Below are 25,462 nucleotides of genomic sequence, written 5' to 3'. Positions count from 1 at the left end.
TGCAGTTGCCTCCATGCTCAGGCGCTGTCCACTGAGGGTCCCGAGTTGGAAAGGAAAAGAGACAGAAAGGGGAAAAAGAAAAATAAATCCCAAACATTGGGCTTACCTCCTGGCTGGCTGACCAAAATATGTTGCCAGTTGAAGGTAGTTGGCCAGGTTCTTGGCATTTTGAACAAGGAATTAGACAAAACACACAAAGCAAGGCAGCTAAAGCCAAGATTTGTTTTAAATGAAAGGACACTCCACAGGTAGGAGCGGGCTCAAGCAAGCAGCTCAAAGCCTCCGTTACAGAATTTCCTGAGGTTTAAATACCCGCTAGAGGTTTCCCATTGGCCCCCAACCAGTCTGATTAATTGGTTGCAGGAGGGGACCAATCAGAGGTACTTTCTTTTTTTTTTCTTTTCTTTTTTTTTTTTTTGAGACAGAATTTCACTCTTGTTGCCCAGGCTGGAGTGCAGTGGCACGATCTTGGCTCACTACAACCTCAGACTCCCTGGTTCAAGCGATTCTCATGCCTCAGCCTCCCGAGTAGCTGGGATTACAGGCTCGCACCACCACATCCAGCTAACTTTTGAATTTTAGTAGAGACAGGGTTTCACCATGTTGGCCAGGATGCTCTCCATCTCCTGACACAGTGATCCGCCTGCCTCAGCAAAGTGCTGGGATTACAAGCATGAGCCACCAATGCCCAGCCCAGTCAGAGGTACTTTCATTTTTCAACTGCCTCGCAGAAAAAAGGAGGGGTTGGAAACGGATGAATCCGGCTTAGGCTCAACCTAAGGTTGAGCCTAAGCCGGATTCAACCCCTCCTTTCCCTGATAAGCAGCACGAATCAGCCTTAGGTTCCCTGCCTCCAGCTTCTAATCTCCTGATTCAGTGGTAGTGTAGATCAGGTAAGGAAACAGAAATTCTAATAAACAGTGCTGGGACAGAGAAGCATGGTCTTATATTTTATCATACACAAACAAATGTATATTTATATCATACATAAATTTTATACATAAATTTATATCACACATAAATTTTTATTTATTGATATACATAAATTTCAAGTAGATTGAAGATCTAAACATAAAAGGCAAAACTAAGCAATGCACATAGAAGTGACAAAACTATAAAGGTATGCAAGGAAGTGACTGTCACACGTTAGAAAAGTGGTGACTTCCGGAAGAGGAAAAGGTCTGTTGCAGGCAGGGGATGGCATAGGGAAATTGTGCATCATGGGACTCTGTCCATATTCTAACTCTTGGACTGGGTTGTAGCTATCTGGGTACTTTTTAATTTGTTTTAAATTATTTTAAAATTATATATAAGTATGGTGGCCTTTTGTATGTTTTATACAGTCCACACTAAAAACGGTTAAAGAAAAAAATCATGACATGTTTAAAGACAACCACCATCACAGGTTAAATCACTGAGTAACTTAAAGCTCACAAGTCATGTGGGAAGAAGAAAAGTGCCTCTTCAAAGTTTCCTGTCTTGTTAAAGAATAATAAATGTTAGAAATAATAGTCTCTTTTAAAGACTAACTTTCTTCAAAGCCTTCTTGTTTTTTATTAGCGACTCTTCGTTAAGCCCTATCCTAGTAGCTGTTAGATATAAAGGAATAAGTACGTTCCATGTCCTTGTGCTTTAACCAAGATATTTGTGCTAGACATGCTCACAGGCACGAAATGCATTCTGTGTCCTTGTACTTTAACATAAATAAGGTTTCTGTTATTACTTTTCTAAGTCCTTTCACAAGCAACTTCCTGTCCCTTCCTTATTTGGACTTCCTCTTTTCCTTTTGTTCTCCATTGCTTTTACCTGTTTAGAAAAGTTTTAAGTTGTTAGCCCATCAGGTTTTAGTTTAGATAGCGAGGCCTGGCTCCAATCAGCAGAGATCAGACACAGCAGGAAGGACCACTCCAAATGTGTAAGGAATAAATATTCTGCTTTTCCTTTGTTCACTTTACTCTCATGGCAAGATGGCTAACAGGAGCACCCTTTCTGAAGGAAGTAAAATTGCTTTGCTGAGAGATCCTTTGTCTGAGTGTTGATTTTTCTTTGCGGCACCAGCATCTGTTTCCAACAAGTAATATTTACGAGTATCCAGAAACTTGCTGTCCTCCTAGAAAATATATGTAGTCAAAAAGAACAAGATTCCCCAAAAGTGTTAGTCCAAACTGCACCATTTTTTAAGCTCCCCACCATTTCACAGACCTTGGTCAAAGTCAAACATTCCATGGGGTTAGGGCCATGAGAAACAGCCTGCCTCTTATATTCCGCTAAGAGAAAATGCAAGGAACACCACATTCCACCAGAACAGGGGCCAAACCACCTGATCATAGGAACATCTTATCAATATCCTGCCAGGCAACAAGCCATGCTCCCTAGACCTCTTCCGCCCGCACCGTACCCCAGCTTGTATGTAAGCAGCAGTGGGCGCTGACATTAAGCTGATCCGCCACCTCTATAGGTTTATCGTGGGCATAAATGCCTGCATTTGCTGTTGAGTCTCTCTCTCTCTCTCTCTCTCTCTCTCTCACTCTCTCTCACTCTCTCACTCTCTCTCTCTCTCTCTCTCTGTGTGTGTGTGTGTGTGTGTGTGTGTGTGTTTCTTTAACCCTCGCCTCCATTCAAAACCTAACAAAAAGCACAAGGACAAAATTAAAAATGGACAAATGGGATTACATCAAAGAAAAAAGACAAAACTGACCAGCATTAACATTAAAACAGATCTTAAGACTGACAAAACAGACTCTTTGTAGCAATAAGACACTAAATCTCAATCTGACTCTAGTATAGCTTCAAATGACAGATAGTAGACCCTGAAAGAAATCCAAGTATTTTACCCCAAAATATATTTCTCTGACATATTTTGAAATGGCTTTGCAAAGCTGTTTCTTGTGGGGAAAATCTACATTCTGTAGAGAACCCCCTTCCCTTTCCAGGTCTTTTCCCGATCCAGGAGAGATGAACTAAGAGTCTGGCACCCTTTTAGCTCTGGTAAGAGATGGCCGGGCGCGGTGGCTCACGCCTGCCATCCTAGCACTTTGGGAGGCCGAGGTGGGTGGATCACCTGAGGTCAGGAGCTCAAGACCAGCCTGGCCATCAGGATGAAACCTCGTCTTTAAAAAATAAATAAATAATACATTTAAAAAAAAAAAGAGACATTTACCACCTATTCTCTCTGAAGCCTGCTACCGGGAGACTTCATCTGCATAATAAGAACTGATGCAAGACAGGCAAGGCCCAAAATTAAGGCTATGACCTGAAGGGTTCTTAGCTTCTCCCAGGAAAGAATTCAAGAGTCAGCTGCTGCTGTTAAATAGCAGCTTTGATTGAAAGCGGCAGTGGACCAACAGAGGTCCTCCTCCTGGCAGAGTGGGGTACCCCATAGGCAGTGTGCGTAGCACCTCAGAGGCAGGTCTGCACTCATACCCACTTGTAATTATATGAAAATTAAGGGGGTTATGTAGAAATTTCTAGAGTGAGATAACTTCCCAGCTGTCAGGTCGTTGCCATGGAAAGGGGCAGTAACCTCCAGGTGTTGCCACGGCAATGGTAAGCTGACGTGGCACACTGGTGGGTGTGTCTTATGAGGAGGTATTTCTGCCCCCTGCCCCCCAGCACCTGTTTTTAGCTAGTCTTCAACTGGTCTGGCGTCCAAGCTCCACCTCTGGAATCAAGTCTTGCCTCCCACCTCAGAATCTTGGTCTCCCCAACCCCTTATCTTAACCAAGACAATTCCTTTCTATTGATTCCAGATCCTTAGATAATAACAACTTGGCCAGGTGCCGTGGCTCATGCCTATAATCCCAGCACGCACTTTGGGAGGCCAAGGTAGGTGGATCACCTGAGGTCAGAAGTTCAAGACCAGCCTGGCCAACATGGCGAAACCCTGTCTCTACTAAAAATATAAAAATTAGCCAGGTGTCATGGCATGTGCCTGTAATCCCAGCTACTCAGGAGGGTGAGGCAGGAGAATCGCTTGAACCTCGGAGGCAGAGTTTGCAGTGAGCTGAGATCATGCCATTGCACTCCACCCTGGGTGACAGAGCGAACGAGACTCAATCTCAAAAAAATTGATAATAACGTAATTCTTTCAAGCCATTTCCAGTCAGAAAATCTTTCAATCCACCTATGACCTGGAGGCTCTTGCCTTGAGTTGCCCCACCTTTTCAGACTGAATTGATATACACCTGACATGTATTAATTGGTACCTGTGTAACTTCTGTCCCCCTAAAATGTATAAAATCAAGCTGTGACTCAAGCACCTTGGATGCCTATTTTCAGGACCTCCTGGGGCTGTGTCATGGGCCTTGGTCACTCATATTTGGCTCAGAATAAATCTTTTAAAATATTTTACAGTTTAGTTCTTTTTGTCAACAGCCTCCTGTCATTTTCCCTTGAGAAGACACTGATTTGGAGAATACTCCCAGTGCCGGCCTTTCTTGTAAGAAAACTCCTGCATTCTCATGGAGAGTTGCTTGAAAAACCAGGCAAACAAACCCTGGTTTTTCAGGTAACAGCCAGCCCTCTGTATCCACAGATTCCACCTCTGCTGTTACAGAGGGCTAACTGTATGTAAAACTTGTAATTTAGAGCCATGTGATTTAAAGAAAAATATCTCATTCAAGGATTTGATGGGTACTAATACGCACTTGGCTATAAGCTATTGGTGTATCCGCAGCAGAATGGAACAAAACCAACTATTACAACAGATCCCGAAATTTTGTCAGCTCTCAAAAATTTCTGCTCAAAAAATAGATGCTTACTTTCTGCTTAATTTTTCTGTACATCTAAAATTTCTCTAAAATAAAGTCTATTAATTTAAAAAATATGTACTCTGGAAATGGGTAATACTGTCTTTAAGAAAAACTAGTAGTCAACGTGTTCCTTGTTAAGCAGTTACAAAATTTAAGTTATAGCATTTCTGACCTCGATTCTTAGAAACAAAACTAAACTAGATTTGTTTTGCTTTAGAAGGAATATAAGGAAAACTAATTTGTGAAGTAAGTACTTCCTAAAATGGAGATGAATTCCTGTTTAGATAAACCAGGAGAGGAAGTTAAACTGAGTGAGCATGGGAAAAAAAGACTCCTTTGGGTGGTATGCTTTTTGAGTGTCATTGAAAGTGACTGAGATGTCCAATAATGAGGGGACCAGGCAGTAGTTCATTAATAAAGGAGCAGCATTGTTTTACATCATTAACCAAATTGAAATGATCTGAATGGAAAAGTAGTTTGGAGTATTAACTATGTACACGATTACTCTCAAGCAGATTATGGGCATAAATGGCTGTTGTATTTCACATAACTGCACATCAACAGCTTTCAAAGGAATCTCAACCATCCACTGAACAAAATTCAGATTTATTTTCCATTTAGATACCTGTTTGATACCTCAAGGCCTTAGACAGTTGTCCTGGATACTTCTAGGAATGCCAGTTATTATACTGAGAATGTTATAATAACTCTTCTACTTATTACCTGCAGCTAGAAGTCTGATGATGGTTATTTTATAGTGTCTCAGGAAATTGGAAAGGTAATCATGACCTTAGAGCTTCTACAAACAGAATGGGGGAACACTTAAGAGAAAAAAGCTTGAGTTATATAACTAATAAATGCCAAGTTGCGTTGTTTTTTTGTTTTTTTAATAGAGTTTTTAAACATAAAATCTATAGAGTTTTTTATTATCTAGGTAGTGTTAGGTGCATAGCTATGAGAAGGTATCCCAAGCCCATTTTCTCCTCCCAGCCTTGTTTCCTAAAGTTTTCCTGATGTGTCAAGAGAATGTCACTATAGCCCTGTGAATTAGTAGATATTGCTGTATTGAGATACTTACTTGGCATAAAGTTGGGAGAAAGAAAAGATAAAGGACTACCTAGGCCAGAGATCTCTGCTACAATTCATACCAGCACCTTTCAAAAATTTGCAGCCTATGAAGAGCCAAATATTGCATAGTCCAGATCGTGTTTCCCAACACTATCGATGGAAAATCCTAAAGTAAGAGATTCTCAGAATCAGAGCTCTTACTTCAACCTTGATTCTTTTTTTGATGTGGGTGGTAAAGACAAACAGGTTTAACTCTGACCTGGTACTTTCTTCCATGTTTCTAAGCCATAACATTAAATATGCAATACTAGAAGGTCATAATTATTCACATAAAATGTCAATGCATTCATTTATTAGTATGCTTCATTTCAGACAGAATTAACAATCTTCTTATTCGCACATGTAGCACTTAGTGAGCCCATTGAATAAACTCTTGGGATAGCCTTAATTAGACTCTGACTACATACAGGTTTTGGCCAGTGTCTTAGTCCATTTTCTGATGCTGTAACAGACTATCATCAATTGGATAATTTATAAAGAATAAAAGTTTACTGGACTCACAGCTCTGGAGGCTAGAAAGTATAAGAATACAGCATGAGAATCTGGCAAGGACCTTCATGCTGATTCATCTCATGTCAGAAAGGCAAGCAAGCACACAAAACAGAGAAAATGGGGATCTAATTCCCATGAAAACTAAGCCACTCCCATGATAACATTCATCTATTCATAAGGGCCAAGCCCTCATAACCTAATTACCCTTTAAAGGTCCCATTTCTTAATACTATCACGATGGCAATTAAATTTCAACATGGGTTTCGGAGGAGACATTCAAAACATAGCAGCAGGTACAAGCAGGTTTAAGTCAAAAGTCCATTGCTAGCTATGACTTACCGATGGGAGCCACTGAAATAGTTAAACACCTAGGAAACTATCTTCTTTTGACTTTTCAAGACATTCTGTACCAGATTATATTGGATTATACGCAGAGCAGAAGCAGGCTTTCGCACGCCCTCACTTGCAGTGCATATTTCCTATGTTAGGCTCTTCTGTGAAAACTTCTTGTTAATTTTTCAAATCTGGTACTTACTGGGTAACTCTGTTTTTGTGCTTCTTGTTTCCAGTAATCCATTTTATCTCCAGTGTTTTCCATTTGTCTTCATCATTGCAGTTTTATTTTAGCCTTGCAATCATTTGATCTTTTCGCTAATATTTCCTAGCCTTTTTTACTCATTTTCTATGAATTCTAACTCATGCTTCAGCTATTTTGGTACCCTTTAAATTCTTTAGTCTCTAATAAGCTTTCCAAAGCTCCTAAGGATAACTGACTAAGTAAACATTGGAAAAGTACCTTTAATTGTTATAAACAATCACTGTTATGTCACCTATTAAATGTAAACATTTCCATAAGAACCAGTGTAATTTCTTCATGATCAATGGAGATTTGCCCATTTGTGGGCTAGACTGATCACATGAAAACCTCAACTGAACCATTTCCCAATTTATGATTTCCTTTATAATAAAAATTTTTTAAATTATTAAATTACAAATTAGACATACAAAAAAGTATAAGCATTTTATATGAAGAAATAAGAGTAGTCTCTTGTTACTCTTTTTATCATCTTACACTGAATGACCCTCTTATGTTTTCTATTTAAAAGATTTGGGCCAGGCACGGTGGCTGACATCTGTAATCCCAGCACTTTGGGAGGCCGGGCGGATCACGAGGTCAGGAGATGGAGACCATCCTGGCTAACATGGTGAAACTCCGTCTCTACTAAAAATACAAAAAACTAGCCAGATCTGGTGGCATGCATCTGTAGTTCCAGCTACTTGGGAGGCTGAGGCAGGAGAATCACTTGAACCTGGGAGGCAGAGGTTGCAGTGAGCCGAGATTGCACCACTGCACTTCAGCCTGGGTGACAGAGCGAGACTCCGTCAAAAAATAAAAAATAAAAAAGATTTGGGAGCTAAATGCTTCTGTGGGGGTATTAAATAAAATGTATAGGAGGCCATTGATTTTGACTGAGCTCCTACACTAAGCCCAACAGACCAAACCAAAATGGAGTCACTCATGCTACAGTTCCACATCACCAAGACAAAACTAAGTTGTTTATCTGACCTTCCAAGAAATCAAGCGAGTGAGATATAATAGCCAAATCCCCAAACAACACAATCTTAGCTGGTATAATAAGGAAATCCACCTGCTTTAATCTTTACCAAAAGTAACTCTGAAACAACCCGTCTACCTTTTATTTCCTATTTCTGCTTTCCTTGGCCATTTTCTGCTGATAAAACCAACCACCTCTGTTCAGCTCATCAGAGCACTCATTCTATTTTGTAGAATGAGGTGTTACCTTATTCTAGAATGGCAAATAAAAGCCAATTAAGGTCTCTAAATTTGTTGTAATTTTGTCTTTTGATGGGGGTGAGCCATTTTTGCATCCTCTGATAATATCTTATTGTGTACAACATGTACACCTGCACACCATTCTCCTTCATTTGTTTACAAATACAGCATGCTGGCAATTTTTCTTCATGTCAAAAATATCTATGTCCATTGTAAAAAAAAAAAAATAGTAATTTGGATAAACAGAAAAGAAGAAAAATAATATAAAAATCATACAAAATTCTACCACCTTGAGATGTTTCTTTTTTGTATATTTCCTTTTGTGTAACCAGGGAGGAGGCCTATGCTGCTTACTTATCCTTATAAAGGAATTTCCCATCTTATACCTCCTGTTGCTAATGCTGCCTTATTTTCTACCACGTGGCCCCATTCCACAAGTCACACAAATCACACTGACAATGAACACCCTAACTATCTTAATCAAGGTTTAGTCAAGAAAACAGACACCACCCTAGACTTTTCAAACAAAATGAACAGGAAAGTTAATAAGGAAATTGGTGACAGAGGAAATGGAAAAGCTGAGACGCCAAACACAGGATGGGATGATGAGGCAACTGAGAGGTCGGCAACAGCCGAAAGGAACTGCCATCCTGGAACTAAAGAGTCAACAACGGGAGAAGGTCATTTTATCAGAGCACAGAAGTTGAGGCCAACCAGAAGGAGCAGTACTAAGGAGAGGGCATTTCCCCAGGGGAGCTGAAACCACAGAGGGAGCATTTGTTGGGGAGGAATTGGAGACACAAAGAAAAGCAGTCACAGAGGAGACAGAAATAGGGGCAATATCCTAGCCTTTCCCCTCTTCCCACCCTCCAGTCATCCACTATTATCTTTCCGTGGCCAAACTTACCTGGAAGACTTCAGGTGATGGAAATGATGGAAGGTGGGGATGGGATGGTAGTACGCACAGGCAGCTGGCCAGCAATTGTCTAAGAGTAGCACCTGAAGTGACTGGTCACACATCACCTATGGCGTAGTCTTGCCAAAAAATGTTTAAGCTGAATCTAATCATGAGGCAACAATCAGGCAAATCCAAATTGAAAGACACTGTACACTAGCTAGCCTAGGCTCTCCAAAATGTCAATGTCCTAAAAGACAAAAAAGGACAGAGAATTTATCTAAATTAAAGAACATTAGGGAGGCTTATGCCTGTAATCCCAACACTATGGGAGGCAGAGGCGAGAGGATTACTTGAGCTCAGCAGTTCGAGACCAGCCTAGGCAACATAGTGAGTCCCCATCTCTACATATAAAAAAATCAAAAAATGAGGCGGGAGGATTACTTGAACTCAGGAGGTCAAGGGTGCAATGAGCCATGATCAAGCCACTGCATTCCTACCTGGGTGACCAGAGTGAGATCCTCCTCTCTTTCAAAAAAAAGAAAAGAACATTAGGGAGACATGGTAACTCATTTTGATATGTGATTATTGATTAAATACTAGATCAAAAAAGAATGATATATAAAGGACATTATGGGCAATTGTAGAAATATAAATATAGTTAGTACATTAGATGATAGTTGTATATAAATGTTAAATTTCTTGAGTGTGGTAATTTGGTTGTGGTTATGTAAGAGAACGCCCCTGTTCTCAGCAGATATATGCTAAAGTATTTAAAGGTAAAATGTCATGATGACTTCCACCAACTCCGTACATATATATATGCATGGAGAACGAATGTGTGATCAAACAAATGTGCCCAAGGTTAAAACTGGCGAATCTAAGTGAAGCATCTAGAGACAGTCATGGTACTATTCTTGTAACTCTCCCAAAGGCTTTTCAAAATAAAAACTCGGTGAAAAAAAAATAGGATGGCCTCTGACCTCCGACCACCGACACGAGGTAAAGAGATTAATTAAACCAACTGTTCTTAGGAATTTAAACCTAAACACAGAAAAAAAGATCTGCTAGTTAGCAATAAAGCTGGAGGTGACAGAAAAACAGTTAGAGTTCAGTGATAGCAAACTAAAATCACGTACACACCAAAATTACGAGGTGGAAGATAGGTACAGCAAATTGTTTGCAAAAATAGGTGCCAAGAATGCTTCTCATCTCGTAAGCACTTCTTCCATCATGAGGTGAGATCTGTTTCTCCTCCCTGCATTCTAGACTGGCCCTATGGCTTGCTTTGACCAACAGAATGCAGAAGTGACACGGTGCCAGTTCTTGACCAGTAAGAGGCTTGACATCTTGCTCTTTGCTTCTCTTGGAGCCCTGAGCTACCATAATAAAGAAGACTGACTGCCTGCTGGAGAGATTGGCCTGGCCAGTCCTTTGCTGTTCTAGACACCTCTGCTGAGCCACACATGTGAGTGAAGCCACCTAGATCCTCCAGCCCCAGAAAAGGTGGCCCAGCCAACACCACACAGAGAAGAACCAACCTGTTCCTGTCAATCCCTTCCCAAAGATTAGCATTTTGAGCCAATAAATAAGTAGTAGTTGTTATTTTTAAGACAATACATTTTGGGGAGATTTGTTATACAGACAATCCCCACTTGCAATGGTTCAACTCAGTATCTTTCAACTTTTGGATGGTGCAAAAGTGACACACATTCAGCAGAAACTGCACCTTGAGTACTCATCCAACCATGCTGCTTTTTGCTTTCAGCATAATATTGAATACATCGCATGAGATAGTCAGCACTTTATAGAAAATGGGCTGTGTGTTAGATAATTTTGCCAACTTTAATGTCAGGTGTTCTGAATACATTTAAGGCAAGCTAGGCTAAGCTACCTTAGCCTAGGTTAGGTGTATTACATGCATTTTCGACTTAATGATATTTTCAATTTACAATGGGTTTATCAGGACACAGCCCCATTATAAGTCGAGGGGCATCTGTATAGTTAAAGGAAACAGAGCAGACACACCGAGATGCCTGTAGGAAACACTGTCTAAGTTTTACTATTCCAGTTTCTTCCGTGTGTAGGCTCAAAACAACCCCTGCTCTTTTTGAGTCAAATTGAGCAGGGCTCTGTTGCTTGCCACAACAACCACAAAAAAGCCAGAGGGGGAAAAAAATGTCCCTTCCCAGATGCTCTGCCTATTCTTTTCTTCCTTTATTTTCTTAATAAACTTGCTTTCACTTTAAAAGAAATAAAATGTCCCTTCTTGTCCTTTCCCTTTGCAGGTATTTTTTACTATCCAAAGATTCTGAATAAATATCTCTTCTTTCTACTTGTTTCCATTGACTTCCTCTTTTATTAACAGCACCTGATTTTTAAAATAGTTTGTTGTAAAATGCATCATACAAATAGAAGGATGGATAAAATTTGCTTGATTGAATATTTAAAAGTAATGGCAAAATAAAAGTAAGGGCAAGCCGGGCGCGGTGGCTCAAGCCTGTAATCCCAGCACTTTGGGAGGCCAAGGCGGGTGGATCACGAGGTCAAGAGATCGAGACCATCCTGGTCAACAAGGTGAAACCCCGTCTCTACTAAAAATACAAAAAATTAGCTGGGCATGGTGGCGCGTGCCTGTAATCCCAGCTACTCAGGAGGCTGAGGCAGGAGAATTGCCTGAACCCAGGAGGCGGAGGTTGCGGTGAGCCGAGATCGCGCCATTGCACTCCAGTCTGGGTAACAAGAGCGAAAACCCGGTGGAAAATTATAAAAATTATTAAAAAAAGTAAGGGCAAAAGCCGCAATTACTTTTGCACCAACCTAACATAATAAGATAAATAATCATCCACCCCGTTTAAGATATAAAATATAGGCCAGGTGTGTTGGCTCATACCTGTAATCCCAGCACTTTGGGACACCAAGGCAGGCAGATCACAAGGTCAGGAGTTTGAGGCCAGCCTGGCCAATATGGTGACACCCCGTCTCTGCTAAAAATACAAAAATTAGCTAGGCGTAGTGGCAGGTGCCTGTAATCCCAACTACTTGGGAGGCTGAGGCAGAAGAATCGCTTGAACCCGGGAGGTGGAGGTTGCAGTGAGCTGTGATTGCGCCACTGCACTTCAGCCTGGGTGACAGAGTGAGACTCCATCTCAAAAAAAAAAAAAAAAGACACAAAATATAACCAGTCCTTTAGAAGCCTCTGTTTATCCCTCCCCAATTGCAGTCTCTTGTCCACCCCCAGTGATAACCGCAATGACGACTTCTGTCACTCATTCTCTTGTTTCTTTTACAGTTTTCCACCTATAAATGCAACCCTAAACAACATGACAACTTTCATCTTGAAAAACTGAGCAGCAAGCACCAATCTAGAAGGATAAGGAAAGGGTGACGTTACCACTGTTTGAGGAAGGCTCAGGAGGAGAAGATAAACTGAACAGCCTCTGCGTCATTATCTGGCTTCAGCTTCCCTAAGCGTTTATAAAAGCTTTTATGAGAAAATCTTTGAGTAAGATGATGAGTAACACTGGGAAATGCTGGGCTCAGCACAGGTGAGACATGCGGTGGCACTGGAGGATGGGCCAGGTTTTAGATGTCTGGCCAGGATATAGTCAGAAGGAGAGGGCTGTTCTGTATATTCTGCTCATCATGACTTCCCCTCCACTTCCCAGAAGTCAAAGCAGAACATTACTAGATGAGACCCACAGTAGCTCAAGCATCAGAGCATGGAGGAACGAGCAGGAACTTTATCAGCATGTGGTCAAAATAAGATAAACACAGAGAAAAATCTGGGGCAGACTCTGGGTATTTAGTTCTTGATTTAAAAGTTAGCATGGGCCAGGTGTGGTGGCTCACGCATGTAATCCCAACGCTTTGGGAGGCCATGGCAGGAGGATCATGAAGTCAAGAGATCGAGACCATCCTGGCCAACATGGTGAAACCCTGTCTCTACTAAAAATACAAAAATTAGCTGGGCATGGTGGTGGGAGCATGCCTGTAATCCCAGCTACACGGGAGGCTGAGGCAGGAGAATTGCTTGAACCCGGGAGGTGGAGGTTGCAGTGAGCCGAGATTGCACCACTGCACTCCAGCCTGGCCACAGAGCGAGACTCCACCTCAAAAAAGAGAGTTAGCCTGATGGCAGCGGGGACAGTGGTGATGGAAACCCTCAGTATGTCTCTCCCTGGAGTCCCAGTGTCCCACTGCTTCAAGCTGGACTTGTTTCCTTCTGCACCTAGTGCGTAACTGCCATTCTGGGCTCTCCCATCACCCTTATCCTAGAGTCCCCTCGCCACCCTCCTATGTTAGATCCCTATCTGTTGTGTCCCATATGTTCTTTTTCTTGGCTTGTCCTCTCATTCAAGAAGCACAGCCTCCAGCAGCTCCTTAAGAAAGAATGCATGGGAAGTAAATCTTGCACATCTGAAAATGTCCTTATTTTACACTCATATTTGATTGCTAATTTAGCTGGGTGCAGAATTCTAGGCTGGAAATAGTTTTTCTTAAGAATTTGACAAGCTTTGGCTGGGCGCGGTGGCTCAAGCCTGTAATCCCAGCACTTTGGGAGGCCGAGGCGGGTGGATCACGAGGTCAAGAGATGGAGACCATCCTGGTCAACATGGTGAAACCCCGTCTCTACTAAAAATACAAAAAATTAGCTGGGCATGGTGGTGCGTGCCTGTAATCCCAGCTACTCAGAAGGCTGAGGCAGGAGAATTACCTGAACCCAGGAGGCGGAGGTTGCGGTGAGCCGAGATCGCGCCATTGCACTCTAGCCTGGGAAAAATGAGAAACCCTCTTTCTCAAAAAAAAAAAAAAAAAAAAAGAATTTGACAAGCTTTGCTCTGGTGTCTCTTGCCTCTACCATTGTCTATTGAAGCAGGCAAAGCCAAAGCTGATGCCCAGTCCTTTATATTTGATCTGCGTATGTACCCTCTCCCTTGCTGTCTAAGCTTTCAAGATCTCTTGGACTCTGTGTTCTGAAATTCCATGGTAATGTGTCTTGACAAGTCTTTTTTCATACATTTCTCTAGGCACTTGAAGAACATTTTCAATCTGGAAACTCATGTCCTTCGTGAGTTTTTTCTTTTCTTTTTTTTTTTAAGAGACAGGGTCTCGCTATGTTGCCCAGGCTGGAGTGCAGTGGCTATTCACAGGCGCGATCCCACTACTGATCAGCACGGGAGTTTTGACCTGCTCCGTTTCCGACCTGGGCCAGTTCACCTCTCCTTAGGCAACCTGGTGGTCCCCCGCTCCCGGGAGGTCACCATATTGATGCCGATCTTAGTGCGGACACCCGATCAGCATAGCACACTGCAGCCCAGAACTCCTGGGCTCACGCGATCCTCCCGCCTCAGCCTCCCGAGTAGCTGGGAATACAGGCACAGGCCACTGCGCCCGGCCTTCCTGAGTTTTGAGTAAACTTTCTGTATGGTTTTTATGACGACTGCCTCTCCTACATATTCTTTTTCTCTCTTGAACACCTATTATTCAGATATTGAACAGTCCAGCCTTAACTTTAATCTTCTCTATCTTTTCTCTCCTATTTTCCAACTCTACGTCTTCTTGGGCCATTTCTTCAAGTTTATCTTCCAACTCTTCTGTCACATTTTTCAGGTCTACTCTCTTGCTTCACTTTTTAAGGGCCCTTTTTATTCTCTTAAAATTTATTGACTGGGTGCAGTGGCTCATGCCTGTAATCCCAGCACTTTGGGAGGCCAAGGCAGGCGGATCACCTGAGGTCGGGTGTTCAAGACCAGCCTGACCAACATGGAGAAACCCCGTCTCTACTAAAATACAAAAAACTAGCCAGACATGGTAGCACACACCTGTAAGTCCCAGCTACTTGGGAGGCTGAGGCAGGAGAATCCCTTGAACCTGGGAGGTGGAGGTTGCAGCGAGCAGAGATCGCGCCACTGCACTCCAGCCTGGCGACAGAGCAAGACTCTGTCTCAAAAAAAAAAGTATCATAATCTTACTCTGTTCTTATAACATGGGTGCAATATATTTTGTACCTTTCCAAGTATATTAATAGCAGACTTTTAAAGTTTTCATATCCTTGTTTATTCTATGGGGTTGTTTTGTTTTCCTTTACTTTGTTTTGGGCTTTCTAGTCAATGTCTGAAGCAGCATCTGATTCTTCTTTGAAGAGCTGCTGCCTCCCGTATTCTCAGTCCACGTGAGTGAATGCATCATTTGCTAATTCTTTCAACTTATATAATCAACTTGCTTTAGTTTGGATGTTTGTTCCCTCCACATCCCATGTTGAAATTTGATCCCTAATGTTGAAGGTGGGGCCCAATGAGAGGTTTTTGGGTCATGGGGGTAGGTCCCTTATCAATATATTAGTGCCTTCCCTCAAGGGTAAGTTCTTCCTCTATTCCTTACCAGGAAAACTGATTGTTAAAAAGAGCCTGGCACCGCCTCCACACCTTACGTCCTCTCTCGCCATGTGATCTCTGCATACACTGGCTCCCCTTCACCTTCCACCATTAGTAGAAGCAGCCTGAGGCCCTCATCTGATGCAGATGCCAGTGCCGTGCTTCTTGCAGAGCCTACGGAACTATGAACCAAAGAAGCCTCTTTTCTTTAGAAATTACCCAGCCTGGCCGGGCGCAGTGGCTCACGCCTATAATCCCAGCACTTTGGGAGGCCGAGGTGGGTGTATCACCTGAGGTCAGGAGTTCAAGACCAGCCTGACCAACATGGAGAAACCCCGTCTCTACTAGATACAAAATTAGCCGGGCGTGGTGGCATAAACCAGTAATCCCAGCTACTCAGGAGGCTGAGGCAGGAGAATCACTTGAACCCAGGAGGCGGAGGTTGCAGTGAGCTCAGATCACGCCATTGCACTCCAGCCTGGGCAATAAGAGTAAAACTCTGTGTCAAAAAAAGAAAAGAAAAGAAAGAAATTACCCAGCCTCAGGTATTCCTTTATAGCAATGCTAAATAGATTAAGACAATAATTAATCTGCCTGAGCTTCAGTGTTTTCCTCCATAAAATGAGGATGGACATAGAGTCTGTTTCACAAGGATTGCCAAGAGAATTTAGTGAAATCATACAGAGGACACAGATTATGTGTTCTTTTCCGGCTTAGGAAGGTTAAATTGCCCAAACTTACACATAAAATCATGGGACTCAGAATCATAATCTGACGCATAGTCAATACTCTATAAATTTCAGCTATCATTATGATGACATAGTTCAAATGGGATTCACACCACCTCTCAGTTAAGGAGAGGAGTACTGGGGAGAGATAGCATGGGGAGGAATGCCAGATATAGGTGATGGGGAGGAAGGCAGCAAATCACACTGCCATGTGTGTACCTATGCAACAATCTTGCATGTTCTTCACATGTATCCCCAAAGCTAAAATGCAATTAAAAAAAAAAAAAAAGAGGAGAGGAGTACATGAGCCAGACCTGACCAATGAGATTCAGCACTAGGATTTTTGTTGGAATGATTTGAAAGGAAATACTCTTTTCCTGTTAGGTTATTAGTTGGTAAAGCATAATCCCAGAGCTGCTGGTAGCTCTCTTTACCAATGTTTTTAGAGTGTCTATCTGAAAGTAAAGCCAAACCAAGAGATGGAAACCAATTACTGATGATGAAGCTGGATGCAACCTTACCTGAAGGCCTTGTGAACATGGATTTTCCATTTTTATGAATCAATATCTTCCTTTTCTTTCTCATAAGCCATTTTTAGTTGACTTTTCATTACTTGCAACAGAAAGAATCCCTTGTAATACAAAAAAAAAAAAAAACACTGTTTTGAAACTAGGTATTTCATTTAATATAACATTATCATACATTCATGTTATTAACATTATTCTTCAATATTATTTTGTGTCTTGTATTTTAATTTATTTTATGAAGTCCATGTTAGTGGACAGATATATTATTATTAGTTTTTTCAATATTATAAATAACACTGAAATGAATATCCTCATAGTTAAATTTTTATAAATATCATGATTGCTTCCTGAAAATAAATTCCTAGAGGTGAAACTTCTGGGTTAAAAGTTGGGAAATATTAAGAGTTTTGTTATAGATAGTAAAATTGACCCCTTGAATGGTGGTACCAATTTGTTTTCACACTAGAAACATATAAGAATGCCTGTTTTCTCCATCTATTGCCTGTAGTGGATAGTATTTCTCTTAAAATCTCTGCTAAGTTAGTAACCTATACACAAAAATGGTTCCTCATTTTACTTCATATTTATTTATTATCTACCATTCATAGATTTTTTTCATTAATTTGTGCTAGATTCAGCTTGTTAATATTTTATTTAGGAATCCTGCATCTATATTCTGAAATTGGTTCTTCTGGTACTCTATGTGCTCAGACTTTTTCTAGTTTTATACAATAAATTTTAAATAGAGAGGTTTGAAGATGGAAAACCTGGGTTCGAATCTGAATTCCACAATACAGTGTGGAACCTTTGGCAATTTAATCTTCCTAACCCTGACGAAGAGTAACCCAATGGAAAGTGAGACATTAAACCCCCACAGAACCTGGAAAGTCTCAGCCCAGGGAGATTCAAGGTGGAAAGGTGAGCCATAGACCCAAAATCAAGGGGGTATTTAACAGTGTGTCATAGATGATCAACCACCAAATCTCCTCCTACCCCACACATGCAGGTGAAAAAACTGTTCTGTATACTGACTGTGGTCATGATTACATCAATCTATACATGTGTTAAAATGTATAGAACTGTATACCAGAAAGCTAATTTTACTGTATGATAATTTTAAAATAAAAAAATTTTGAGAGGCATAAAAGAATATCAAAGGAAGGATAGGAAATTGTTAGATTTTGATAACGACAAGAGATATGTCAACTAAATACAATATATGGCCCTTATTTGAACCCAGATCCAAAGCACCTAATTTTATTTAGTTAGTTAGTTATTTTTTGAGACAGAGTTGCTCTGTCACCCAGGATGGAGTGCAGTGGCGCACTCTCTGCTCACTGCAACCTCTGCCTGTGAGGTTCAAGTGATTCTCCTGCCTCAGCCTCCCAAGTAGCTGGGACTATAGGTGCACGCCACCACGTCCGGCTAATTTTTGCATTTTTAGTACAGATGGGGTTTCACCATGTTGGCCAGGCTGGACGTGAACTCCTGGCCTGCAAGTGATCCGCTCACCTCTACCTCCCAAAGTACTGGGATCACAGGCATGAGCCACCACAACTGGCCCAAAGTAACTAATTTTAAAAAGACATTTTAAACACTAGTGAAAATATAAATGCATAATAACTCTGAAATGATATCATGGTATTATATATTATGATAAATGATATGGTAGTTATGTATGATGGCTATGTACTTTTAAAGTCCTTATCAGTTAGAGACACATACTAAAATATTCAAAGGTGAAATTACATGACGTCTGGGATTTGCTTTTAAATATTCCAGAAAAAAAAATATGTATAGATATAGCAAACATATGTAACAGAATAAGAGTGGGATTTTCTTCTCTTTGTTCACTGCTGTGTCTTCAATTTCTACAAGTTTGAGGGTATGTGGTAGATACTTAGCAAATATTAGTTGAATGAACTCCTCTTATTGCCCATCTCAAACTGTGACTGCACATACCTTTCCTGATGTCTCTGTCTCTTAGCTCCACTATCACTCCTGACTTCTCTCACGTACAGTACTGCAACTGCTCGTTGATGAATCCATGTCTAAAATCCTGCTCAGATAGAAGGAAAAGTCTTCACTGGTAAATTTCAATGAGTAGAGCCATCACAAGTTTTCCATTTTCCTTTATAGTTTTCACTGTCCATATGAGCCCACGGTAATCTGGCCTCTGACTAGCTTTCCAATTACACACTCCTACTGTCTCCTTCCATGAACCCTACACCCCAGTCCCACAAAAAACTTACTGTCCATCACAAACACCTTGATAGATTAAATTTCTCTGCCTTTGTAACTGGAGTTCCCTCTGCTTAGGATGCTCTTTTCTCCTTATACATCTAGTGAGTTCTGTTCATTCTTCAAAATTCAGTCAGGAGTGAAATCAGTAGCACGGCAGGGTAGGATGTTCCAGCTCTCATCCCCCTATAGAAACACCAGTTAAGGCAGGCAGTGACAGATGAGAATCACTACGTGGGAGGCCTGGAGTCTGGCTGAGGTTCCATCATGCCACTGGAGCAAATCAACCCAAGAGTGGAAGCACTGAAAAGGGTAACACGTGCAGTTCCACTTTACCTGCATTATCCCTTCCCCACAGAGGCACAGCTTGTGCTGAGGGAAGCTTTTTTGGCCTTCCATTTCTCCCACAGGGGAAGGTGAAAGTATAGTGAACACCTAGCTTCCCCAGACTTGAAGAACACTGACCAGGAGGCTCACTTATGTCTCTCCCTGCCCAGAATACAGATGACTGATCACCTAGAAACAGGGAGAAGGGAGTGAAGTGCACAGAAACTGGCATGTGGTTTCAACAACCAACCACAGATTCTGCCAACTAGCTCACAGGCCCCAGCAGGAGATTTGCCCACAAATCTCACCAGATGACTCACCTGAGGAACCCCACCCAACAAGTCTATGTACCCTACATGACCTACCCCACCATATATGGGGCCCAATACCATTGTGCATGGCCCACATTAACTGCTGCAGAGAGAGAACATGAACATTAACAACAGGCATGGGTCTTAGCAGCTGGCTCAACTCTGCTGGACTTATGAAAACATCAAGTAAAATAATATACATATCACAGAAATCCCAAAAGGACCAGAGAAAGAGAAAGGGAAAGAAAGCTTATTTTAAAATATAATGGCTCTCTTCCTTGGCATTGCCAAGGTGGCAGCCATCTCCTCCTTGGCATCATGGCCACCCTCAGACCCCTTGTAAAGTCCAAGATCACAAAAAGAGAACGAAGAAGTTCATCTGGCACCAGTCAGACTGATATGTCAAAATTAAGCGTAACTGGCAGAAACCCAGAGATATTGACAACAGGGTTCGCGGAAGGTTCAAGGGCCAGATCTTGATGCCCAACACTGGTTATAGGAGCAACAAAAAAACAAAGCATATGCAGCCCAGTGGCTTCCAAAAGTTCCTGGTCCACAACATGAAGGACCTGGAAGTGCTGCTGATGTGCAACAAATCTTACTGTGCTGAGATTGCTTACAATGTTTCCTCCAAGAACCACAAAGCCATCGTGGAAAGAGCTGCCTGCTGGCCATCAGAGTCACTAACCCCAATGCCAAGCTGTGCAGTGAAGAAAATGAGTAGACAGCTCATGTGCACGTTCTGTTTAAATAAAACTGTAAAAACTACAAAAAATAAAATAACAGAAAACCTTCCAAATCTGTAAAGAGAAAAAAAAAAACACCCAGATCCATTAAACCCAAAGAACTACATATACATTGAGAATAAAAAGGTCTTCACCAAGACACATTATAATCAAATAGTCAAAAATCAAAGACAAAGAGAGATTTTTTAAATTTTTGTTTTATTTTATTTTTTAACCTCCTCAAATTCTTTTTACCAGAGAATTTTTAAAGCAGCAAAAGAAAAACAACTCAACACATACAAAGGAACCTCCATAAGACTATCAATGGGTTTCTCGCCAAAAACCCTGCAGACCAAGAGAAAGTGGAATGATATGCTCAAAGTGCTGAAAGAAAAAAAAACTGCCAACCAAAAACATACCCAGTAAAGCCATCCTTCAAAAAGGAAAGAAAGATAAAGACCTTCCCAGACAAACCAAAACTGAGGAAGTTCATCACCCCTGGACTTGCCTAACAAGAAATGTGAAAGGGAGATCTTCAAGTTGAAATGAAAGGAACATGTATTAGCAACATGAAAACATATACTCACTGATAAACGTAAGTATATAGTCAAACTCAGAATTCTGTAATACTGTGATGATGGCATATAGTTGGATACACAATATAAAAAGATGTAAATTGTGTTATAAATAATATAGAATATGGGGGAGAAGTGAAAGTGTACAGTCTTTGTATGTAATAAAAATTGTTATCAGCTTAAAATATACTATTATAACTGCAAGATGTTTTATATAAGCCTCATGGTAATCACACACACAAAAACCTGTAGTAGATACAAAAAAGATAAAAAGAAAAGAATCAAAGCATACTACCACAAATAATAATAATAAAGAAGCCACAAAGGAAGACAGCAAGAGAGGAAGAAAGGAACACAAATAGCCTGAAAATGAATGGATGAAAACCACATCCCATAAAAATAAACAAAAGAGAGCACAGGTGGCTATATTTATATGAGATAAAATAGACTTCAAGTCAAAAACTGTCATAAGAGACAAAGAAAGTCATTATATATACTAACAAAAGGATCAATTCATCAGGAAGACATAAAATAGTAATACATAGTAGAAGAAATCCATACCCCACCCAACAATGGATGGATCATCCAGACAGAAAATAAATAAGGAAACAGTGGAGTTAAACACTAGATACAAAACAGATATAATGAACATATACATAACATTCTATCCAACAGAAGCAAAATACACATTCTGAAAGCCACATGGAACATTCTCCAGGATAGATCACATGTTAAGCAACAAAATAAATCTTGACAAATTTATGGAGATTGAAATCATGTGAAATATCTTTTCCAATCACAATGAAATGAAACTAGAAATCAATAATAGGAGAAAAATTGGAAAACTCACAATATATAGATATTAAGCAACACACTCCTGAAAAACCAATGGGTCAAAAAAGAAATTAAAAGCAGAGACAAAAATACCTTGAAACAAACAAAACTGGAAAAAACAAACAAACAAAATGGGATGTATGGGATGCAGCAAAAGCAGTTATTGAAGGGAATTTTATAGCAACAAATGATTACATTAATAGAAGAAAAGATCTCACATAAACAACCTAAAGTTATACCCCAAAGAAATAGAAAAATAACAAAGCCCAAAGTTAGTAAAAGGAATAATAAAATGTAGAACAGAAATAAATGAAATAGAGACGAGAAAAACAATTTTTAAAAATCAACAAAACAAAGAGTCGGTTTTTTGAAAAAAACAAAATTGACAAACCCTTAGCTAAACTAAGAAAAAAAAAAAGAGACCAGATGTAAATAAAATTGTAAATGAAAGATGAGTCATTCCAACTGATACCACAAAAATACAAAGGATCATAAGAGGCTACTGTGATCAATTAGACACCAACAAATTGGGTAGCATAAAAAAATGGATAAATTCTCAGAACTTACAACCTACAAAACTAAGTCAGAAGAAATACAAAATCTGAACAGGGCACTAATAAAGACTAGATGGCTTCACTGCTGAATTCTACAACCCTTTAAAGAAGAATTAATGCCAATCTTTCTCAAATTTTTCCAAAAATTAAAGAGGAGGGAACACTTCTAAACTCTTTTTACAAGACCAGCATTACCCTGATCCCAAAGCCAGATAAAAACACTACAAGAAAAGAAAATTACAAGGCAATATCCCTGATAAACACAAATACAAAAATCCTCAATAAAAATGCTGGCAAACAAAATTCAACAATACATTAAAAGAATAATACACCATGATCAAGTTAGATTTATTCCTGGGATGAGAAAATGGTTCAAAATATACAAATCAATAAATGTGATCCATTACATTAACAGATTGCAAAATAAAAATAATCATCTCAATAGATGCAGAAAAAGAATTTGACAAAACTTAACATCTTTTCATGATAAAAATTTCTCAACAAATTAGGTACTGAATAATGTAACTCAACATAATAAGGCCATACATGACAAGCCCACAGCTAGTCATACTCAACAGTGAAAGTCAAAAGTTTTCCTCCAAGATCAGGAACAAGCAAGGATATCCATACTCACTACTTCTAGTACCATGAAGTAGTACTAGAAGTCCTAGCCAGAGCAATTAGGCAAGAAAAAGAACAAAATGGCATCCAAATAGAAAAGGAAAAAGTTAAATTGTCTCATTTGATAACATGATCTTTCTTATATGTAGAAAACCCTAAAGTTTCCACCAAAAAAAACTGCTAAAACTAATAAATAAATTGAGTAAAGTTGCAGGATATAAAGATCAACCTAAAAATATCAGTATCATTTCCATACCCTGACAATGAACTATCCAAAAAAGAAACTGAGATAGCAATTCCATTTGCAATAATATCAAGAAGGATAAAATACTTAGGAATAAACTTAAATAAGGAGGTGAAAGGTCTGTACCCCAAAAACTATAAAACATTAATGAAATACACTGGAAAGTCATAAATAAATGTAAAGATATCTGCAAGACAGTTATTGGGTGGGGGAGTCTTGCATTGATTTAGTTCTTCCCCCTTTCTTGCTTGTAGTTCCCAAAAATAACTATACAATGTGCTGGGAATTCAGCATCCTGAGTTAAGGAGTTGGCCAGAACAGCCCGGGCTCTATTCCAGTCCCCCCTAGAAATAAGATGTCCTTCAATATGTTAGCCCAGTATGTCACATACCCCAGGGTATTAAAAAAATTAATTAAAAAACCCAGCCAGGTGCAGTGGCTCATGCCTATAATCCCAGCACTCTGGGAGACCAGCCTGGGCTACAGGGCGAAACCCCATCTTTACTAAAAATATGAAAATTTACCAGGCCTGGTGGTGCACTCCTTTAGTCCCAACTATACGGGAGGCTGAGGCAGGAGAATCTCCCAGGAGGTGGAGGTTGCAGTGAGTGGAGATAGTGCCACTGCACTCCAGTCTTGGCAACAGAGTGAGACCCTGTCTGAAAACAAAAAGCCAGAGCAGACTGCTTTTTTGGGGGAGGTCCCTCAGCTGCAGTACAGGTGGACATGTCCATACGACACCCCATCCACCACAGCAGCTTTCCAGAGATGGGGAATGCTTGCAATCAGCACTGGGCTTTCATTGTCCCTTGCTGCCTATCTGTAGTTAATAAATTCATTACATTTAATTTGTTGCATATAAGTGGGTTTAGTCTTACTGGACTCAGAGAAGTTGGTAATCAGTACACAGTGAACCTATTCCACAAAATCCCATGTCCATGAACAGGAAGAATCAATGTTGTCAAAATGTCTATACTACCCAAAGCAATCTAAAGATCCATTGCAACTCCATTCAAAATTCCAATGGCATTTTTCACAGAAATAGAAAAAAAAAAAAAATCCTGAAACTTGTATTGAGCTACAAAAGACCTCTAATATCTAAAGCAATTGTGAACAAGAATTTAAAAGCTCAACATAAACATTTAAAAAATGGAATTCAACCTTATTTATACCATACACAAAAGTCAACTCAAAATGGATTAAAGACCTAAATGTAAGATCTGAAATCATAAAAATTTTAGAAGAAAACATATAAGAAAGCTCCATGACACTGGTCTTAACAATAATTTGATGGGTGGGGCAGTCCATCAAAATCCATATCCATTTTTGGATATGGTACCAAAAGCACAAGCAACAAAAGCAAAAATAAATAGGAATATATCAAATTAAGAAATTTCTACACAGCAAAGAAAACAATTAACAAAATGAAAAGGCAACCACAGAATGGGAGAAACATTTGCATACCATGTATCTGATAAGGCCTTAATATTCCAAATATAAAAGGAACTCATATAACTCAACAGCAAAAAACAAACAACCTGATTTTGAAGTGGGCAAAATACCTGAACAAACATTTTTCCAGAGGAGACATGCAAATGGCCAACAGGCATATAAAAAGGAGCTGAACATCAGTCATCATCAAGGAAATGCAAGTCAAAATTACAATGATATATAATCTCACACCTGTTAGCATGAGCACTATCAAAAATTCAAAACTAACAAGTGCCGGTAAGGATGTGAAGAAAGGGAACTCTTATACATTGTTGGTGGAAATATATACTGGAACAACTATTATGGAAAATACTATGGTGGTTCCTCAAAAAATTAAAAATAGGACTACCAAATGATTCAGCAACTCACATCTGGGCTTATATCTGAAGGAAACAAATCAGTATCTCAGAGAGATATCTGCACTGCCATGATCATTGCAGCATTCTTTGCAATATTCAAGGTGTGAAAAAACTTAAATGTCCATTGATGGATGAATAGACAACAAAATTGTGGCATATACATATGATGGAATATTATTCAGCATTTTTAAAAAGGAAATGATTCCATTTGTGATCATCATATGGACCTAGAGGGCACTATTTTAAGTTAAATAAAGCAAGCACAGAAAGACAAGTTTGGTATGATCTCACCTACATGTGAAATATAAAACAGTCAAATTCAGGCAGGGTGTGGTGGCTCATGCCTGTAATCCCAGCACTTTGGAAGGACAAGGCAGGCAGATGACCTGACATCAGGAGTTCGAGACCCAGCCTGGCCAACATGGTGAAACTCTGTCTCTACTAAAAATACAAAAATTAGCTGGGCATGGTGGCGGGTGCCTGTAAA

At 40.1% G+C, this 25,462-nt stretch overlaps 1 long non-coding RNA gene across 2 annotated transcripts in view; it reads right to left on the bottom strand.

The window, feature by feature from the left end:
• LOC116553266 overlaps positions 1-22,041 on the bottom strand; it is a 36,061-nt gene extending 14,020 nt beyond the window's left edge. Inside the window, exons 1-4 of one of the 2 annotated variants that reach the window (XR_004269679.1) lie at positions 18,656-22,041; positions 16,688-16,797; positions 9,074-9,311; positions 926-2,110 (exon numbers count right to left, since the gene is read on the bottom strand). This is a non-coding gene — a long non-coding RNA (uncharacterized LOC116553266). Of the gene's footprint in view, positions 1-925; positions 2,111-9,073; positions 9,312-16,687; positions 16,798-18,655 lie in introns of those variants that run through there. The other variant, XR_004269680.1, reaches the window with a different exon arrangement.
• Positions 22,042-25,462: the final 3,421 nt, after the last annotated feature.

Source organism: Sapajus apella, unplaced genomic scaffold, assembly GCF_009761245.1.
Source record: "Sapajus apella isolate SASKATOON/1434 unplaced genomic scaffold, GSC_monkey_1.0 scaffold12, whole genome shotgun sequence".
Taxonomy (NCBI): Eukaryota; Metazoa; Chordata; class Mammalia; order Primates; family Cebidae; genus Sapajus; species Sapajus apella.
This window is presented reverse-complemented; position numbering and strand designations above follow the sequence as displayed.